The sequence below is a fragment of the Cavia porcellus genome, unplaced genomic scaffold (assembly GCF_034190915.1).
Source record: "Cavia porcellus strain 051 isolate PalLab524CR breed Dunkin Hartley unplaced genomic scaffold, mCavPor4.1 scaffold_31, whole genome shotgun sequence".
NCBI classification, from domain to species: Eukaryota; Metazoa; Chordata; class Mammalia; order Rodentia; family Caviidae; genus Cavia; species Cavia porcellus.
In genome coordinates, this window is record NW_026947514.1 from 8,838,611 (window position 1) to 8,856,260 (window position 17,650).

The 17,650-nt window shown below is 52.5% G+C and overlaps 1 protein-coding gene across 4 annotated transcripts in view; it reads right to left on the reverse strand.

Moving 5' to 3' along the window:
* Nucleotides 1–17,650, reverse strand: part of Syne3 (spectrin repeat containing nuclear envelope family member 3) — a 78,196-nt gene that overhangs the window by 49,273 nt on the left and 11,273 nt on the right. Inside the window, exons 1-2 of one of the 4 annotated variants that reach the window (XM_063241013.1) lie at nucleotides 2,284–6,912; nucleotides 1,593–1,655 (exon numbers count right to left, since the gene is read on the reverse strand). The exons of 2 other annotated variants lie outside the window; for them this stretch is intronic. The gene's annotated coding sequence lies outside the window, so the exon portion shown is untranslated. Of the gene's footprint in view, nucleotides 1–1,592; nucleotides 6,913–17,650 lie in introns of those variants that run through there. One more of the 4 variants, XM_063241014.1, reaches the window with a different exon arrangement.

A 17,650-nucleotide genomic window follows, 5' to 3' on the forward strand; every position in this document is an offset into this window, starting at 1 on the left:
TAGATTCAGCCCGTTGTAAAAAAGCCCCACCTATGACCACATGAAGCTCTTTGGGAGGGGGGACATTTAGACCTAGACCATAACACCTCCCAACATATCAGCCAGCTATAAGCCCATCTGTGAACTAATCCAGTAATGATTGTGATCCAGTTGATACTGTGTGCTGGGCCCAAGCAACAGAATCCAGAATCAAGGCAAGCAAAGGTCTGCAAGTGCACATTCAACATTAAAAGGAAAAGCACTTATGGTTATTGAAGATACCAGGAAGGTGTGCTCAGGGCAGGCCCATGCCAACAGAAACAAAAAGGTGTCATGAAAAGAATAGGGAAAGGCACAGGTAAATCAGAGTTTCAGATTTTATAAGATGTGCCACTCAGTCCTGATGCCTCTCACAGTCGCTGGGTAGGACTGATGGAAACAACTCACAGGGTGCTGAGTGGCCCATCTCAGGGATATCTTCCTCCACTCCTCTGTCGGAGTTCAGTCTGATTTAATCACATGCATGAGAGGGGGTCTACACCCATGAACTTTTAACGAAGTTCGAGTCGGGAGAAAGTTACTAAAGGTCAGTCCAGGAGATCTAACATACACATGTGCTGGCCCAGAGCATTAGAGATTCTCTGGATTGGCTGGCCCTTGGGGTGTGGCCCAGATATAACTGGATGGAGAGGTCGTGGTCTGTGCTTCCTGGACTACAGTTGTGCCCCGAAAGCTCTGCCTATCAGCTTCTGATGCTTTGGGGGAGCATCTAGAAAGAAACTGAACAGACCTTAAGGGGGACTCGAGGTGCTGAGGATTTTAAAATGGGGCTGGGGTGTCAGGAGGGGCTAGTGCCCTTCCTTGGGCCACTCTTTCACGGCCGAGACCAAGTCCTCCAGGGACCTGGCTGGTCACCAGGGGTGGTGATGAAGGACATCCCTGTGGGGTTTCTGTTCCATGCCCACCTGCTTGCCTCCAGCTTCCCACCTGGAGCTAAATTACCGCAGCCCCACCTGCGCCATGCTTGCCACCTCCACCTCCAGGACTGGGAACCAAAATACACCTGTGTTCTTCACGAGCTCCCCAGGCTCAGGTTCTCTGTCACACCAGCAGAGAGCAGACTGTGACAGGCTCTCTTGGACCTCGGGGGTGCAGGCTGACACAGCCTGTGTTACTAGGTCACTGTAGCTCAGGCCAAGCCTGGCCCCATACCAGGCCCATTGGCCAACTTCTGTCCTCAGATTGTGCAGCTGCGCTGTGCCCCCAGGGTCCTCCCCAGCCAGTATCCCTGGCTCTGCTGGGCAGGCAGTCATGGCTACTCCTGAACCACCTCTAAGGGGAGTGGTCTGGGCCACGTGATCCGTGTAGAAGGTCAGGGAAGAAAATACTTTGAGCCTTTGTGGGTCATACATGTTCTCTGGTGCAGTTACTTGCATTCATTCATTCATTCATTCATTCATTCATTCAAGATAGAGTCTTGCTATGTAGTTCAGGCTGGCCTCAAACTCATAGGGATCCTCCTGCCTCAGCCTCTGCATGCTGGGATTACAGTCCTGCAGCATCACATCTGGAAATTTTCACCTTTTGGTTGGTTAAATGGAGGTAGCACATACCATCGAATGATCTTCATGCTAACCTAACATCGGTTTAGCAAAGCACCGGAAGGAGCTCCAAAGCTTCAAACACAGAAAAGACAAGGAAGAAAATGTTAGCGACCCTGAGCTGATGAGCTCGCTTCGTATACACAGGATGAGACAGTGCGCTGAATTACAAAGACCATAAAGTTAAATAAAGAATCTCTTTTGAGGTAGGGTTGCACTATGGAGCCCAGGCTGGCCTCAAACTCATGGTAATCCTTTTGTCTCGGCCTCCTGAGTACTGGAATTACAAGCGTGTGTGGCTTAAAAAATGCTTTTGATGAGTCAAAATTATTTTAAATTGGTGACATATATTTTATTTTTTAAAATCATATGAAAATGTTTTTCCTCTGGTTTGCCCCCAAGTTGTTTTCTTTCTTTTTTTCATTTTCTTTTTCTGTCTATCTTTCTGAATTCCTTCCTTCCTTAATTCCTTTCTTTTTTGAGACAGAGTCTCTCTATGTAATTCAGGCTGGCCTTGAACTCACTATGTAGCTCCAGTTGGCCTTGAACTCACCGCAACCCTCCTGCCTCAGCCTCCCGAGTGCTGAGATTACAAGTGTGCGTCATCAGGCCCAGCTTGCTTGTTTTTCTTTTGGGAGATAAGATCAGGAAAATTGCCCAGGCTGGCCAGGAGCTTGTTGTCCTGCCTCAGCTTCCCAAGTACCTGGGATTACAGCACACCCCAGCCACTTTCCTCTGGTTTTGGCTTCTTTTCTTCTTCTTCCTCTTCCTCTTCCTCTTCCTCTTCCTCTTCTTCTTCTTCTTCTTCTTCTTCTTCTTCTTCTTCTTCTTCTTCTTCTTCTTCTTCATCTTCTTCTTCTCCTTCTCCTCCTCCTTCTTCTTCTTCATCTTCTTCCTCTTGTTCTCTTTTTTCATTTGTGAGAATAACTTTAGATATCCTTTAAGTGGTTTTCTAAGAGATTAAGACATTCACGTAGATTTCAGTTCTTGAATAGAGGTCAAATATTGTTTTACAGTGTCCTTTAATCCACTTCATTGAGTTCTGCGGCACCGGGCTGGCACTGCAGCTCAGCAGCAGAGCCCTTGCCCTGCACGTGTGAGACGCTGGGGTCTAAACCCCCAGCAGTGCAAAAAGAAAAAAAAATTACAACATGAATCAAATAGTAACGTCACATAGGACATTCACATTCATGCCAGAATATATTTGTAATTTTGTAATTTTTTCCCCAAGTGCACTCAGCGTCTCACACGTGCTGGAAGAGCCCTCTGTCGCTCACCTGCATCCCTAACCCCTGCCTTTCTTCCTCTTTGTAAATCTCGAGTCTTCCAGAGTTGCCCAGAATGATCTTGAACTTATGACCCTCCTCCCTCAGCCTCCCATGTCGCTGCAGTCACAGGTGTATCCCACTAAAACCCAGCTTGTTTCTAGTATGAATTTTATCATTAGCATGATCATTCACCTGGAGTTCATTTTGCTTACCTAATAAAGAATAAAATAACTCCCCAAAAAGGGTCTGTGTATTTTCTAAGCACTTACAAACATCAGAGAAAAAAACCCCACAGTGTGCAGTGAACACAGATGCTTTCCTTTCCAGATCCTTGAGGGGCCTCCCTGGGGAGGGCTGCAGGTGAGAGCTGGGCTGCTGTGTCCCTCTCGGTCCCCTGAGCCGTGAGGAGTGGCCGCCTGGTTTGCGGAGGGACAGGCAGGGAAGAAAGCAGTTGTGTTTTCCTTGGTGGCAGACAACGGGCTGGAGCGGAGGACGGAGCTGCCTAGGAACAGCGCTCAGGCTCAGAGCATGGAATCTGCCTCAAAAGCCACCGTCTGGGAGCCTGCTGTGGGGGCAGCTGCCGGTCACCCCAGCACACTTGCAAGGCTGAGGCAAGAAGATCATAAATAGCCGTCCCACCTGGAGGAGCTAGTGAGCTAGTGTGATCGCGTCTGGAAGGAAATGACAGCAAAGGGCCGAGGAGGTGGCTCAGTGCGTGGGCCCAGGCTCAGTCTCCAGTACCAAGACGACAACAACGACAACCAAAACCAAACTAGAGCAAAAGAAAACAAACACTGGCCGGAGCACCTGAGGAATCCGAGGAGGTGGGCAAGGCCAGCGGACACAGAGGGGGCAGCTCCTGGAGTCTGAGCACCGGGCCTGCCTGCCATGGTGAGTGGTGTGGGAGAACCCGGGGGGGAAGCCAGAAAGCCTAGATGTCTTAGCGAAGTGTGTGGGAGCTGGGAGATGACATGAAGACCCAGTGGGGAAAAGAAGGGCACCTCTCGGGTTAGCTCCTTGGCCCCCCGACAGGTGCTCCTGGCAGAACCTTCTTCCCACCATGAGGGCAGCAGTGGCATCTTCCCCTTGGGATGCTGGGGGCTGACGGGACAGATGGGGAAAACAACATCACAGTGGCAGGTGTCCAGTGGACAGGAGCTGCCACCGCCGCACCCAGCAAGAACCCCGAGATCACAAAGGCTACCCCAGGGTCAGGCTGTGTACTGCAGCACCAAGGTCTGAACCTCACTCTGCTGGGTTTGGAAGCCAGACACAGGACCTCCAGGTGGCCTAGGAATGGCACCCTGCACCTGTCAGTGTCCCAAGAGGCCAGCAAACCCACTCTCTATCCAGAGATGAGCCAGAAGTATGTAAAGGGAGGGGATGGAGCTGAGAAAGGAATCCCAGACATCAACCACAAGACCAGGGTAAACAAGGGGGAGGTGACCACACCAGTCCTGGGCGTGGGAACTGGAGCCCCAAGGACAGCCTGGGCATCTGCCTGTGCCCCACCCAGGAGCCAGTTTCAGGAGTCTGGCTGGTGCAGCCCAGAGGGATTGTGACCATGGGCAAGCAGGAACAAGGGACAGGTAGGATCGGAGGTGAGGCACTGGGCCAGGTGCTCGAGCTGCTCCTGTGATGGTGGCACAGGACACAGCTCGCTTCACCCCAGTTCAGGCTGGAGAGCAAACAGCCAAGTGGGGGTTGGGCCTCCAGGGAACCGGCCTTCCCAGAAGGACAGGGCACTCTCAGAGCCAGTCCCTACCAGGGTGGCATGGTCCTAGGCAAGGAAAGGGGCAGTCAGGTTCCCAGAGTGACTGTCACACAGCTGGTGTTATTTGTCCCATTTTACAAAGAGGGAAACTGAGGCTCAGAGAAGGGAATTATCTGCCAAAAAACAGTGGATCCAGCACTGACAATAGTAACAGCCAGATCAGGTAGAGGGGCATGGCTGTAATCCCAATTAGTCAGAGGCTGAGGCAGGATGTTATGTTCAAGGCCAGCCTGGGCAACTTAGTGAGACCGTGTTCCATAATAAAATGTAAAAAGGGGACGTAACACAGCAGTAGGCACTTGCCTCGTGAGGTCTGGGTTCAATTCCCTGCACTGAAATAAAAAGTAACAGCCCATAATTACCTGACATTCTGCATTTGCCTGGCTCTGTGGCAAAACGTTTATAGCTAGGAAATTATTTATCCTACACAGACTCCATGAGATACTGTTCTCCCCACTTTGTAGGTGAGAAAATTGAGGCCCCATTGATACTGAGAAGACTGCCGAAGTCACAGGGTTACCAAACAGCAGAGGCAGGACTTGCACCCTGGACGGCCCAGGTTCAAAGCCAGGCTCTTGAATTTCAAGTCAATATTGAGTAAGGGAGACAAAGGAGATGGCTACGCCCTTGTAAAGGGAACGGTCCAAGAGTGAGACTTTTGTTATTAAACCCTATTTGCCCCACAGCTTGCAAGACCCTGCCTGTGCCCCCAAAACCCCAAGGAGCACTACCACATGGAGCCAGAGTTTGGGGAGCCAGTCCTTTGCGGGTCATCTTCAGGGGGTGTCCAAGGTCCAGAAAGGTGACCCTGGTGTCAGGACGCTAATGCTGAGGACAAGCAGCTGTGTCCTTGATTACCAGCAGCTTCAGTCTTACGGGGCCCGCCAACTATGGCTCTGTGCCCAGCCCGCTGCCCACAGATACTTTGTTCTGGACCCTGGTCGGGGTCTGGATTGTGACTTCCATAAAGCCCAGCTCCCAGGCAGGCCCTGCGAGCACGGGGTCTCCTGGCAGGAGCCGCCTACCACAACCGACCCATAGTCCCTGTAGGGCGGCTCCCCGGTGGTGACTCACTCGGCTGGCCCGCTGGTGACTCAGTCCTGCCCTGCCACACACAATCCCCACCCTTCCAGCTCCTTCCCCATGCCCTGGCACACACAGATAGAATTCCAGGAACTGAGCTCCAGCTGGTTTTAATCCAGAGCTCACTCCAAGTGGATTCTGGGAAGGTTCCGGTCCCCTGTGACCCAGGACGATGCTGCAGATGCTGGAATCCTGGTCACTGGGGGGATGGTCTTCACTGACATCCCTTGCATGGTGTTAACAGATGGTGATTCCGAGAGCTGAATGCGGGAAAGGAAGCTCGGGGGACTCCCGCCAAGCAGAGAGCCCACGAGTTATCTTATGGAATCCCACAGCCACGCTGCTAGCAGCTGATCTCATGTCAGGTTTCACCCCAACTTAGTGCAGCCATGCAGAGGCTTGGCAAGGTCAAGGTGCTGCACAAAAACCACTCAGGATGCAGGTGCCATGGCCACCTCTGTCCACTGCCTACATAGCCAGCCCTCTGTAGTGTGGCTCCACATCTATGGGTTTGACCAGATATGGATCAAAAGTATTTTTTAAATCATTTCATTTGTACTACACGCGGAGTCCTTGTCCGTGCCATTATTCCCTAAGAAATGTAGTCCAACAAGTGTGTCTGTTGGGTTGGCTATTGTAAACAACCCAGAGAGGAGTTCAAGTGTACAAGAGGGTGAGCAGACGCTATGCAAATACAAATTGCTGTGTGCCACGTGCGCTCGCATCTATTGATTTTGTTATCTGTGCAGGTGCTGCAGCCAATGCTCCTGGGCGCCGGGGGTTACTGCAAAGTTACACAAGAAACTCGGTCGAGGTTATGAGGTCCACTTTACAGCCGCAGCCGCCAAGCGGATAGCCCAGAGAATGATTTCAGGACAAGTGCCCCTGAAAAGAGCCCCACCATGGCCGATAAATGGTCCTTGGAAACCCACTGGACCCTGACCCATGCCATCCCACAAACACACGACTCCAAATGGATTCCCCCTGGCACTGATGGGGGATGCCTGGGAAACGCTGCCCTTGGCAACTCGCAGTCAGGATCTAATGACTGAGAGGGGAGAGAAGGTTAAGGGGCAACTAACTCAGAGAAACCCGGACAAAGGCAACTCAGGGTCCCTGGAGAGACACCTCTGGGGCAGGAGGGGCGGGGTTTCAAGGGGTGGCCCTTAGCTCCTTGGTCCTGGTTTGACTGGCTCAGGCTCCAGGAGGACAGCCAATCAGGTGCGTAGGGTGGACACGGGGGGGGGGGGCAGAGGGTGGGAGGCAGGGACTGACCTCTGCTGCAGACCCCACAGGGCTGGGCAGTGTCAGGGAGTCTGCGCTGACAGGGACACTGAGCTCCCCATCCCAGGCTGATGGGGCAAGTCCAGCAGTGCGGCCAGGCTGGTCTGAGCTGCAAACAGCTTTATGCTGGCTTTTCACACTGCGGGCCCCCAACCAGCCGGTCGGTTGTGAAATCAGTTCAGGGGTCTCCATCACAAGGGTTTTACAAAGAAAGAAAACAGAGCAGAGAAGATCATAGTGCCTTTTGAGGACTACAGGGAAATGTTTTGTGAAACTTCTGCTTGGTTTAGAGTTGTTACATGCCACCGAGTGAGGACTGCGTTTCTCCTTGGGATTGAGAACACGCAGCACAAAACCGAAAGGGGAACCAGTCAAGTCCAGCAGCTGCGCAGTGCGCCTCAGGGCCACCTGGGGGGCTGGCCAAGCAGAGTGCTAGGCGCACCCCCTTTCCAAATTAGTAGGACTGGGGGGGACCTGAGACTTTGCATTTCTAAGTAATTTGCAAGTAATGTTGAGGAGCCAGGGGATGAGAGGGTACCTAAGGTCCTGCAGGACAGAACATGTGGCAGCTCTGGCACATGTGTGTGTGTGTGTGTGTGTGTGTGTGTGTGTGTGTCTGTGTGTGTCTGTGTGTGTCTGTGTGTAGGAGGGGTGTTGCTCATACACTGCGCAGGTCAGGAGGTTGGAGCTACAGGCTACCAGGTTTTGATCAACATAAGCCAAGACTAAAACTCCAGAAGTAATCAAATTTCACCTGACTCCAGACCACCCCTGCCTTCCTGCTTGGGAACAGCAGGGCAGGCTTCCTCCTTTGGGAGAAGGACGGAGCAGAGCTGGGCTCCTGGCTCCCTTCCAAGTGCCCACCTCCATCTGCTTCGCAGCAGCACCTCGTGGCTGCTGTTTAATAGGATCAAGGGTCTTTGCCTGATTGTTCAGGAGCCCTAGATGTCACTGGAGGGCCCAGGCTGCTCCCACTGGGCAGGGCACCCTGGACCCCAGGCCCAAGAGCTCTCAGACCCCAGCTCTCTGTGGCTGCCCTGCCCTATAGGCCTGAGTCACCACACACCACATTTGTTTCCCATGCACCCCATCCTCTCACCCCTTCCCCTCACCTCACCTACATGGTGCTTGGGACCCCACCCAGAACACAGGGAAGAGTGGAGCAGCAGCAGACACCCCTTGGGCTAGGGGTGGAGGTGGCAGGTGAGGCCACAGCCTTCAGCAAGGGTCCACTCTATCCCTACTGTTCAGCGCCATCTCCCCAAGGGGGAAGAAGGAAAAAGCAGCCCTGGCACTCTGTCCCAGCAGGGACACCCACCACACTCCCAAACCTGCAGATGGAGTCCCAGGAGAGCTCTCTACAGTCCAGGGGCTGGGCCTGGGCCTCCGGCTCACACTACCAGGCCTGCCCTGAGAAGACCAGCCCACCCAGGTGTGGCTAAGAATCAGTGTTGTCCCAGAGATGCCTCACCTTCCCTGCCCCACCTCTCCCCAGCATCCCAGATGCCATGGTACTGACCTGGTCTTTTGACCCCTGGGAATTAGAGGTATGTGCCAAGCCCAGGGCTGCCCTCTCCCCCTGCACCTCAATCTTCACCTCATGCAGGAATCTTCCCCACAGAAGAGAACCCCCCAGACCTGCCTGGCCGGCTGGCCCTAGCCTCCTCCTCCTCAGCAGGTCCTGCTGAAACCAGCCACCTCCTCCCTGAGCTGTCAACCGCTGTGACCCCTGACCCCTCACTGCACACCAGCCACCGCCTCAAACCAGAGAGCACTCACACAAGATCACCTGTACGAAGCAGCACCCTTAGGGGCCCTGTGGGAAGATCCCAGGCCTCACAAGGATGTATTCTCAGAGCCCACTCATCCATGGACTTTAGAAATGACCATTCCCTACCACATGAAAATGTCTTCAACAGAAAAGCACCAAACCCAAATAGAAGGCTTTACATTCTTTGTTTCTTTTTGTATCCTAAAAAAAAAAAAAAAAAGTTAGACTTCCCTATAACTCGTAGTCTCCAGAGAATGGTTCCTCAGAAATCCTGGCCTGGAGGATGCTGCTGGCCCTCCATGAGGACCCTCAAGGATGGAGCTCCCACCTAGTCCTGCAGCCCTCACTGGCCGGGAGCTCTGGCCCTGCATGGCAGCTGCACCTGCTGTTGAAGTTTCTAGAAGCTCACAGTCGCTGGTGTGTTTCTGCTCCCCACAGTCCAGTCAGTCCTCCTGGGAAACCCTCCCCTACCGTCCTGCCCTAGCCCTCCACACCCCCAGTAGCAGTCTTTTCCCTGTGCTCCCGCCAAGCTTCAGTGCAGGGACACTCGGGGATAGAAGCTTCCAGGCTCTTCCTGGCAGGGAGAGACCCCTGTCCCTCCAGTCCTCACAGGTTCCCACTCATGTACCACTGAGGACATGCTGAGCAAGTAGTTCCTGTGGATTTTCCCATGCTGACTTCTAACAACCCAAGGAGGTGAGTGTCCCATTGCTCAGGGAGCAAATTGAGGCTCAGGAGGGGGTGAGGAGGTTGGTAAGCACCTGAGCAAGGATGGGGCCAGCCATTCCCTACTGCCCCAATCTCTTGGCACCAACAACAACCAAGACCTCTATAGAAGGAAGGTTGGATTCGTGCTATGGATGATTGGCTAGAGAGTAAGGTTACCACTGCTTTATTTTTTAAAGATTTGACAAACAAGAAGCCTCACATATTTAAACCTTACAGCTTGATTAGTTTTGACACACTCAGCTACTTATAAAACCACCACCTCGTCAAAATGATTCCACCCATCACTCCTCAAAATCCTCTGATCCTCTTTGCAGTCCCTCCCTGTCACCACACCCTGTCCCAGGCAACCGCGATCTGCTTGTCACTGTTGGCTGAGGAAATATTGATCTGTTTTCTGAAGTTTTATACACAAGAGAACAAAATAGCCAAGCACAGTGGTACACACCTGTAATCCCAGCTATCTGGGAGTAAGGCAGGAGGACTTCAAGGTTGTGTCCAGCCTGGATGATTTAGTACACCCTGTGTTCTAAAAATAAAAAGGGCTTCGGATGTACCTTAGTGATACAGTATTTTTCTAGGATGCATACAGCATTGGGTTTGATCCCCTGTACTACACAAAACAAAAAGAGGTGTGTGGGGGAAGGTTACAGAATGATGTAGTATCACTCCTTTTTATACATTTTTTGGGTGTTCTTGGCTTCTTTCACTCAGAATTCCCATGAGTAATTCTTTCACCCACATTGCCCATATAGACGGTTCATTTCTTTTTATTGCTAATAACCTTATACAGAATCCCTGTTCCACAGGTAGTTCATTCTTTTGCCCATGGATGGAAAGTTTTAATTGCAAATAAAGCTGCTCTACACAGTGGTCTGTGAACATATGCCTTCATTTATTTCTCTCACATAAAGATGTAGGAGTAGAATATGAGATTGCAAAGTAGTTGCCTATACACATTTTTAAGAAGCTGCTCTGCTTTTCCCAAGTGGCTGCACCACTCTGTACCCTGACCATGGTGAGCTAGAGTTCCAGTTCCCACCTATCATCACCAACACTATGTATGGTGGGTCTTTTCCATCTTAGCACTTCTGATTGGTGTGTAATGATAAGGTACTGCAATTTTAATCTGCAATTCCACATGGCAGACCATTTTCCTGACTTTTACATTTGTAATCTAGAACCCCCACACCCACCCACCCCCACGCCACCCCACAGACTGTGTACTAAGCACTGCCCTGACCCCACCTCCACAACGGCTCCTTCCCGTGCTCAGCACCGGGTCTGCATGCTCAGCACTGGGTCTGCCGCCTGCAGGCTGAGAAAGACAGAAGCTGAGTCACTGAGAGACACACAGCCAGCAGGGACCTGTTCCAGGTCCTAGGGTGCTGCTGGCCAATTTCTTCAACAGATGGCTCTCTGAGGAGAAAACCAGGCACCTTGGGCCAACAGCCAAGAATGTGCGAGACAGAAAGGCCTGGTCCACATCCACGTGGAGCTCTGTGGGCTGCCAAGAGCACTTGCCTCTCTGCTCCATCCTCCTGTAGTGTGGCACAGCCCGGGTCCGTGGTCCATCCTCTCGCAGGTCCCAGTTAGGTCCCTCTGTGCACCTGAGTCCTGTACCATGTCTGTGACTATGCATGACTCTGAGCACTGGTGTTGAAAATCAGCAACCTTTGCATTAGGGAGTCGGCCCAAGTCCAGTCCTCTGACCTCTGAGCCTGGTACTCTTAATACACACGTGCTGCTGGCAAGAGGTGCCCGTCAGCTCTGGCTCTGTTAACCCCCGAACAGGAGCCTCCCTTTGGGTGGGCATGGAGCAGGCCATGGTGCAGGACCTGGGGACATGGGTTCCAGTGAAGGCTCTGCCACCAGTTGGCTCCTGGACTCCAGTCTCTCCACTGCTGCAGCAGGAGCAGCAGTTGCCAGCTGACTGCTGTGCCCAGCAGTGAGTGAGCTTTTCTTTGGAGAGAAGGGGCATATCTTTGTTACTTTTCTCATTGCTGAAACAAAATACCTGACACCCAAAATTAAAGGAGGAAAGCTTTACTTGGCTCATAGTTTGTGGAGGTTTCGGTCCATAATCAGCTGACTCCAAGGCAAGGTGGTGTGGCAGGGGGATCACAGAGGAGAAATAGCTCATGGTGGCAGAAGGTAGCAAAGCAACATGGGTTCACCGCAGCTCTTTCTATTCCTTGTACCTTATTCCAGACTACTAAGCACAAGTAGCACCCTCCCTCTTAATCCTAGTGCCGTTGATCCTAGCATGGCACCAACGTTACATGCTCAGACCCAGCCACCTCTGAAAAAGCCCCATCTACAACCGCATGAGGTCTTATGGGCACTTGGACACTGCTGTGATGGGACATGGCTGCTTCTCCAGGGCCACAGGAAGCAGGGGAATGTGCTGCAGGCAGCCTGCCCAACCCAGGCGCTGGGACAGTAGTCATCGTTGTCCTGACCATGGGAGGGCTAATTGCACCATGTCACTAGCCTAGGATGTATGAGAACCAAGGAGTGTGGAGATGTGCATTGTTCCAGGCTCCCATTCTATCCTGCTCAGCCCACTTGGCCTCCCTCCGGTAGGTGATACACTTTGTCTACACTGGATGCACCGAGGTGTGCATGAATTTCTCACAGGACGGTGACTCTGGTCCAGTACCCCTTTGACCTCAACACTAGACATGACTCAGCACCCACTTGGCCAACCTGTGGCCTTTCAGCCTGACCCTCTGCAGATATGGCCCAGGGCAAGCATCCACACATGAGCCAGGCCAGTGGCCAGATCGGCAGAGCCAGAGGTTGCCACCCATGCCTGGTACCTGTAGCTTGTAGCCCACAGTGCCAACCCGTATGCCCATCTGGCCTGAGCATCTGCTGACAGTGCGGGGCACAACAGGCAGAGAGGAAGAAATGAATGAGCAGAGCACTGACATAACAGAGCGGCAGGACTGATGTTCATATGGCCAGCGACAGCCCCAGATTTGAGCCTGGGATAGGTTCTGTGGAAACTTGCCCAGGTCTCTGTATGACACAACTAGATTGGTTTACCCCAGGCACAGTGCTTTATGCCCCTAAACTTGGGAGACTACGGCAAGAGGATCACTGGGAGTTCAAGGCCAGCCAGGGCTATATAGCAAGGCCCTATTTCATAAATCCAAATAACTGGGCTGGTTCTTAGGAATCCTCATGTGTAGCTGTGTTGTTTTTCAGATGAGGAGACTGCAGCTGAGTAAAGAAAACAGACTCACCTAAGATCTTGCAGCACCTCAGCTGAGACACATCCTGGTATGGAATATCTTGCACCTGGGAGGGTGGGCATTCCATTTCTTCACAGTGACCCACAGATAAGGAAAACTCAACCCTCAGATTTACAGACAATTTTCAGCTAGGGTGCCAAGCCAGTTTAGTAATCTTTTCAGCCAACTGTGTCGGCACAGCTGGAATAGCCATGTGTAAAAGTATAAAACTAGACCCCTACCTCACACCAAACACAAAAACTAATCAAGAGTAGATCAAATGTCTCCAAACTATAAAACTCTTAGGAGAAAACACAGCCTTAACTCTTCCTAGATTTGGACTAACTGATGGTTTCTTAGATGTCACACCAAAAGCACAAGTAACAAAAGAAAAAAACTGAAAAGATGGACATTGTCAAAATTGAAATATTTTATGCTCCAAAGTTATAAAATATGAAGTGAAGAAACCTCACAGAATGGGAGGAAAATTTTTCGAGTCATATCTCCAGCAGAGGATCCAGCAGTTCTGTTCCTAGAGAATAGAAACTACATACAAACAAAACCTGGCCCATGACCACCATGTTCGTGGTGATTGATGTTCATGGTCACCACGGGAGCAATCCACACGCCCACCATCCCATGAGCAGACAAATGAAATCTGGTGCATCCATATAATGAAATACCATTTGTTGATAAAAAGGGATGTTCCTCGTATATATGCAACACCACAGATGAACTTTGGAAACCTTAGGCTCATAAAAGTCAGTCAGTCACAGAGGACCAAATAGAGGCCTGCAAGAGTCCACTGATAAGACAGTGCAGTGCAGGCAGGTCTACAGAGACAGGAAGTGGCTTAGTGGCTGCCATGAGCAGGAGCGTGGGAGGGTGGGGTTCGGCCACTCAGGAGGACTAAGGAGCGCAGGGTCACTTTGGGGTACTAACAGTGTTCTGAAGGCGGTGAGGTGGTGTAGCCACGAATGGACTAAAAGGCACTGAATTATACTTTAGACGGGTGAGCGGTGTGCTTTGTAAATTATATCTCGGTAAAACTGTTTTAAAATAAAACACCAGAAGCCTCCAAACTAGAAGGGCCATTGCATCTGATCTAGTCTAACTACCCATGTCTGTCTGATCCCCTTAAAAATACACTCGCTGAAAAGTGCCCAAAACCCTGGCACACCTTCAATGACAGGCGGCTCACTACACAGCTTCCTTCCGAGGAACTAGCAGCTGTAATGCGTCCATGGAAGGGAAGTCAGAGGCTGAGGTCTTTTCCACCTGGGGAACATTCGCCTCCTGTTACTGAGCACGGCTTGGTTCCAGCCAACCCCACTGCAGGCCTTCTCTGGGTCCTGAAGGCAACTTTGGATGTTGGCCTCATGGTGCCTGTTTCAGAGGCAGGAAACTGAGGCTCAAAGAGGTGGAGAAACGTAGCTCTAAAACATCAGGATCAGTCCCTATCAGTGCCCTAGAGACAGTGCTGGGATTTGAACACAAGTGTATCCGAGCATTGAGACCTGATGCCACCCCTGCATCCAAGCTGGCCCCAGAGGCTTTATAAGAATGAGGTTTTTGTGTCTTTTTCTTTTTATTTCTTTTTTGGAGCTGTAGCTGGAAGCCAAGCTAATCACATACCATGCCAAGCCCTCAGCTCTCACATGAAACTTTTGAATCAAATGTTGGAACCAACATGAAGTGAACTCTGCCTCCCAAAGGAGATGCCAGTGCAGTCTGACAGGAGTGTGCAGCACTGACCCGGGAGCAGGGGACGCTCCTGTCACCACCTCCCAGAGGAAGCAGCTGCCCCTGGTGGCCTGGGGAGATGAAAGGCCCTCAGAAGAGTCCCCACAGCTGGGGCACCAGGGTGCTCAGCCCATGGGGTAGTGCGGGTGCCAAGATCACCTGACTCCTACAGCCCATGGTTGCCTCTGCCACCCACTGGAAGTGGACATGAGTGTGTCGCACAGAGGGACCACCAGACACCCAAGCCAGGGACCCTGAAGGACGCAGAGGGGCTCACAGAGGAGAGGACACTGGCCTCGCCCTGCAGAATGAGCAGGCTTTGAAGGGACAAGGGAAGTGGGGGAGGGACAGCGAGTAGAGAGACCAGGTTCAGACTGCTGAGTGGGATATGGAACCCTTAACAGTGATGGGCGTGTTTCGGAGCAGCACAGGATTCCAGTGAATGTGTCGATTTTACCCTGTGGGCAATAGGGAGCCAGTGAAGGCTTTAGAGTGAGGGAGGGGCATGGACTAGTCAGCAACAGGTCTCACAGCAGTTCAAGCAGCATGTGACCAACACTGTGGAAATGACACCAGACAGATCAGGGTGCCTGCTACTCGGAACCTTAGGTCACATGCTAGGAAAAGCCTTGTAAATCATTTAATCCTAGGACATCCTTTGTATTATAAACCTGCTCTTCAAAAAGGGTCAAGAGTGTAAACAGGAGGATCTTTCCTTAAGGACTGTTTAAACTTGCAAGATCCGGGCGCCTGGCCAGCGGCCTTGCTCCTCCCAAGGCATCTGTCCCTGCCTTCTCTTTCCAACAAAATGCCCCCCACCCAGACCCTGAGATCGGCCAGGATGGGTGTCCAGGTCATCTCCACATGCCAAAGGGGGCTCATGTTGGTCAGACAAAGCGAAACCAAGTCTAGCAGCCGCTACGTGTTCCTTACCATATGGGGACAATGTACTGTCTTGTGGATAGGGAAACTGAGGCTCAGAGGGGCCAGCTCTCCTGCCCAGGCCAGCAGCTCCACAGACACAAGGTCTGGTCCCAGTGCCAATGCCATGCTGCAAAACTGCCCCCGAAATGAGGAAGTGAGGCAGGAGGGTGGGGATTGGGGTTCCTCTTGGTGGGAGCAGGACTTCCGATTACCGCCCAGCAGTGCCAGAGACAGGCTGGGAGGGTAGCTGGATCCCAGTGGCTCAGGCTGCCTGGAGGGGCCTCCCCTTAGTGTGCCTGATGGAGACAGCTTACCAGCAAGCCCAGCTTGGGGATCCTGTGGGGCATCAGAGGATGCCCAGAGGGCTCCCCCCAAGTGCAGTGGAGCAACCCTGTGGGTACCAATCCAGCTGCCCCCAGGGAGCTGAGTCTAGCTGGTCATGCTCACAGGGCTGTGACAGGCAGGGTAGACACACCTGGACCTCATTACCCCCAGATACCGTCCAATGGCTGGGCTCCACCCTCCAGGACAGGCTGAGCAGGCACAACTGGTCGGCTCTTCTCACCTTCTAGTCCGACCCCAGCAGGTCTGCCCCTCTCCTCTTCAAAGCCAGGAGAGCCGGGTTCATTTGATGACAAATCTGTTTCCACGCCTCCTCCAGGATCACAGAGACAGAGGAGTGAAGCCGAGCCTGCCTGGGGTGACTACAGCTCACTGCTTTTTTCTTCTAAAACTGGGCGGAGCATTCTGAGGATTCTCACACCTAGGCCTCCCTTTCCCAGCCCCAGGGCTCCCCTAATCCCCACAGCTTGACAGGAGTCCACTGCTTATAGCTGTGGGGCAGGCGCTTTCACTTTGGGAGACATCCCCGGGCCCCCTCTGGCAACACATTGGGCCCCTGGATGGCCAGGAGACCCCAGGAGCCCCAGACCCACAGTGGCACTGTGAGTGGCCTCCTCCCCATTAGAACCCCTGTAATCTCATCAGCTTTCCTGCCACCCCCAACCCAGCAGAAAGGAAAACCAAGCTCCCCACGGAAATCCACGCTCTCCATCCCGCTGCTGCTCCCCGCAGACACCCAGAACCCTCCACAGCTGTCCTTAACCTTTCCTTTCTGCAGGCCTTCTGGCGCATTTTTGCTGGTAGTGTTTCTCAGCCCCACTAGAACACGCACTAATTTCTCCTTTACTTAACAACTGAGCTCTCCCGGGACCCCTCCGCCCTCTAAGCAGGGCCCTCGCTGAGCCCCACAGCTTCTCTGACATCGTCAGCCCCGGATGGTATTTTTCATTATTTCCTTAGGCCCCGACACGTTCTCTTGAGCATGGACAGCTGGGCCATTCTAAACAAAGAAACAACACTTGTGGTCACTTGGCCTGAGCGGTCTGACTGTCACAGAGGCCCGAAACCCGGCCAAGTACGGCGGGAGGAGGGCTGCTGGCACAGTCCTGGCTTCTGCTCGTCCTAAGGGCGATGCTAAGTGGGGCCCTGGAGCCAGCCTGCCTGATTCAGCTTCATCTGTGCGGCCCCGGTCTTCCACTTTGACTTTCATCTAAAATTCAGGCATTGCTGTAAGGATGAGCGATCTGCCAAGTGGCCAGCAGAGAGGAGCAGCCTAAGGAGGCCGGGGCCTTTGCACACAGGAAGGCGATGGCTGACACCCTGGAAGGATGCTACAGAGGAAAAGCAGGCTGCAGAGCTCAGCCCTCGTCACCTCACGCTGTTCCTGGAAAGGATCAGGATGTAAACACAGCTTTGCCAGCCCGTCTCTGTCACCACGCGCCAGCCTGTCCCGGCAGTATGAAAACAGCCAGAGCAGGAGACATGACTGTGCTCCAACAAAGCCTGACGTATGGAAACAGGCGGCTTGTGGCCAGCAGCCCTGGTCTGCGCAGCCCTGCCGTGCGAATCCTGCCACCCGGCATCAAAAGAGGAGACTGGCCCGGAAGGTGGGGAAAGTGGAGCTGCCTTGCCGAGAACGGGAAGCGCATGTTTCAAAACTTCAGCTCCCCGAGGGCAGTGGTCACTGTGACTTCTGGTTTTGTTCTTCAGTGAAAGGGCTTTAGAGTCATGTTCTAGGAACAAGCTTAAAGACTTCAGCCGGCACTTGTGCTGCACCCCTGCAATCCCAGCCGCAGAGAGGACCGTGCTTGGGACACTTTGTGAGACTTTGTCTCAAAATAAAAAATTTTAAAAAGGGCTGGGGGTGTTGCTCAGTGGTAGAGCTTTTGCCTGGCATGTGCAAGGCCCCGTGCTAC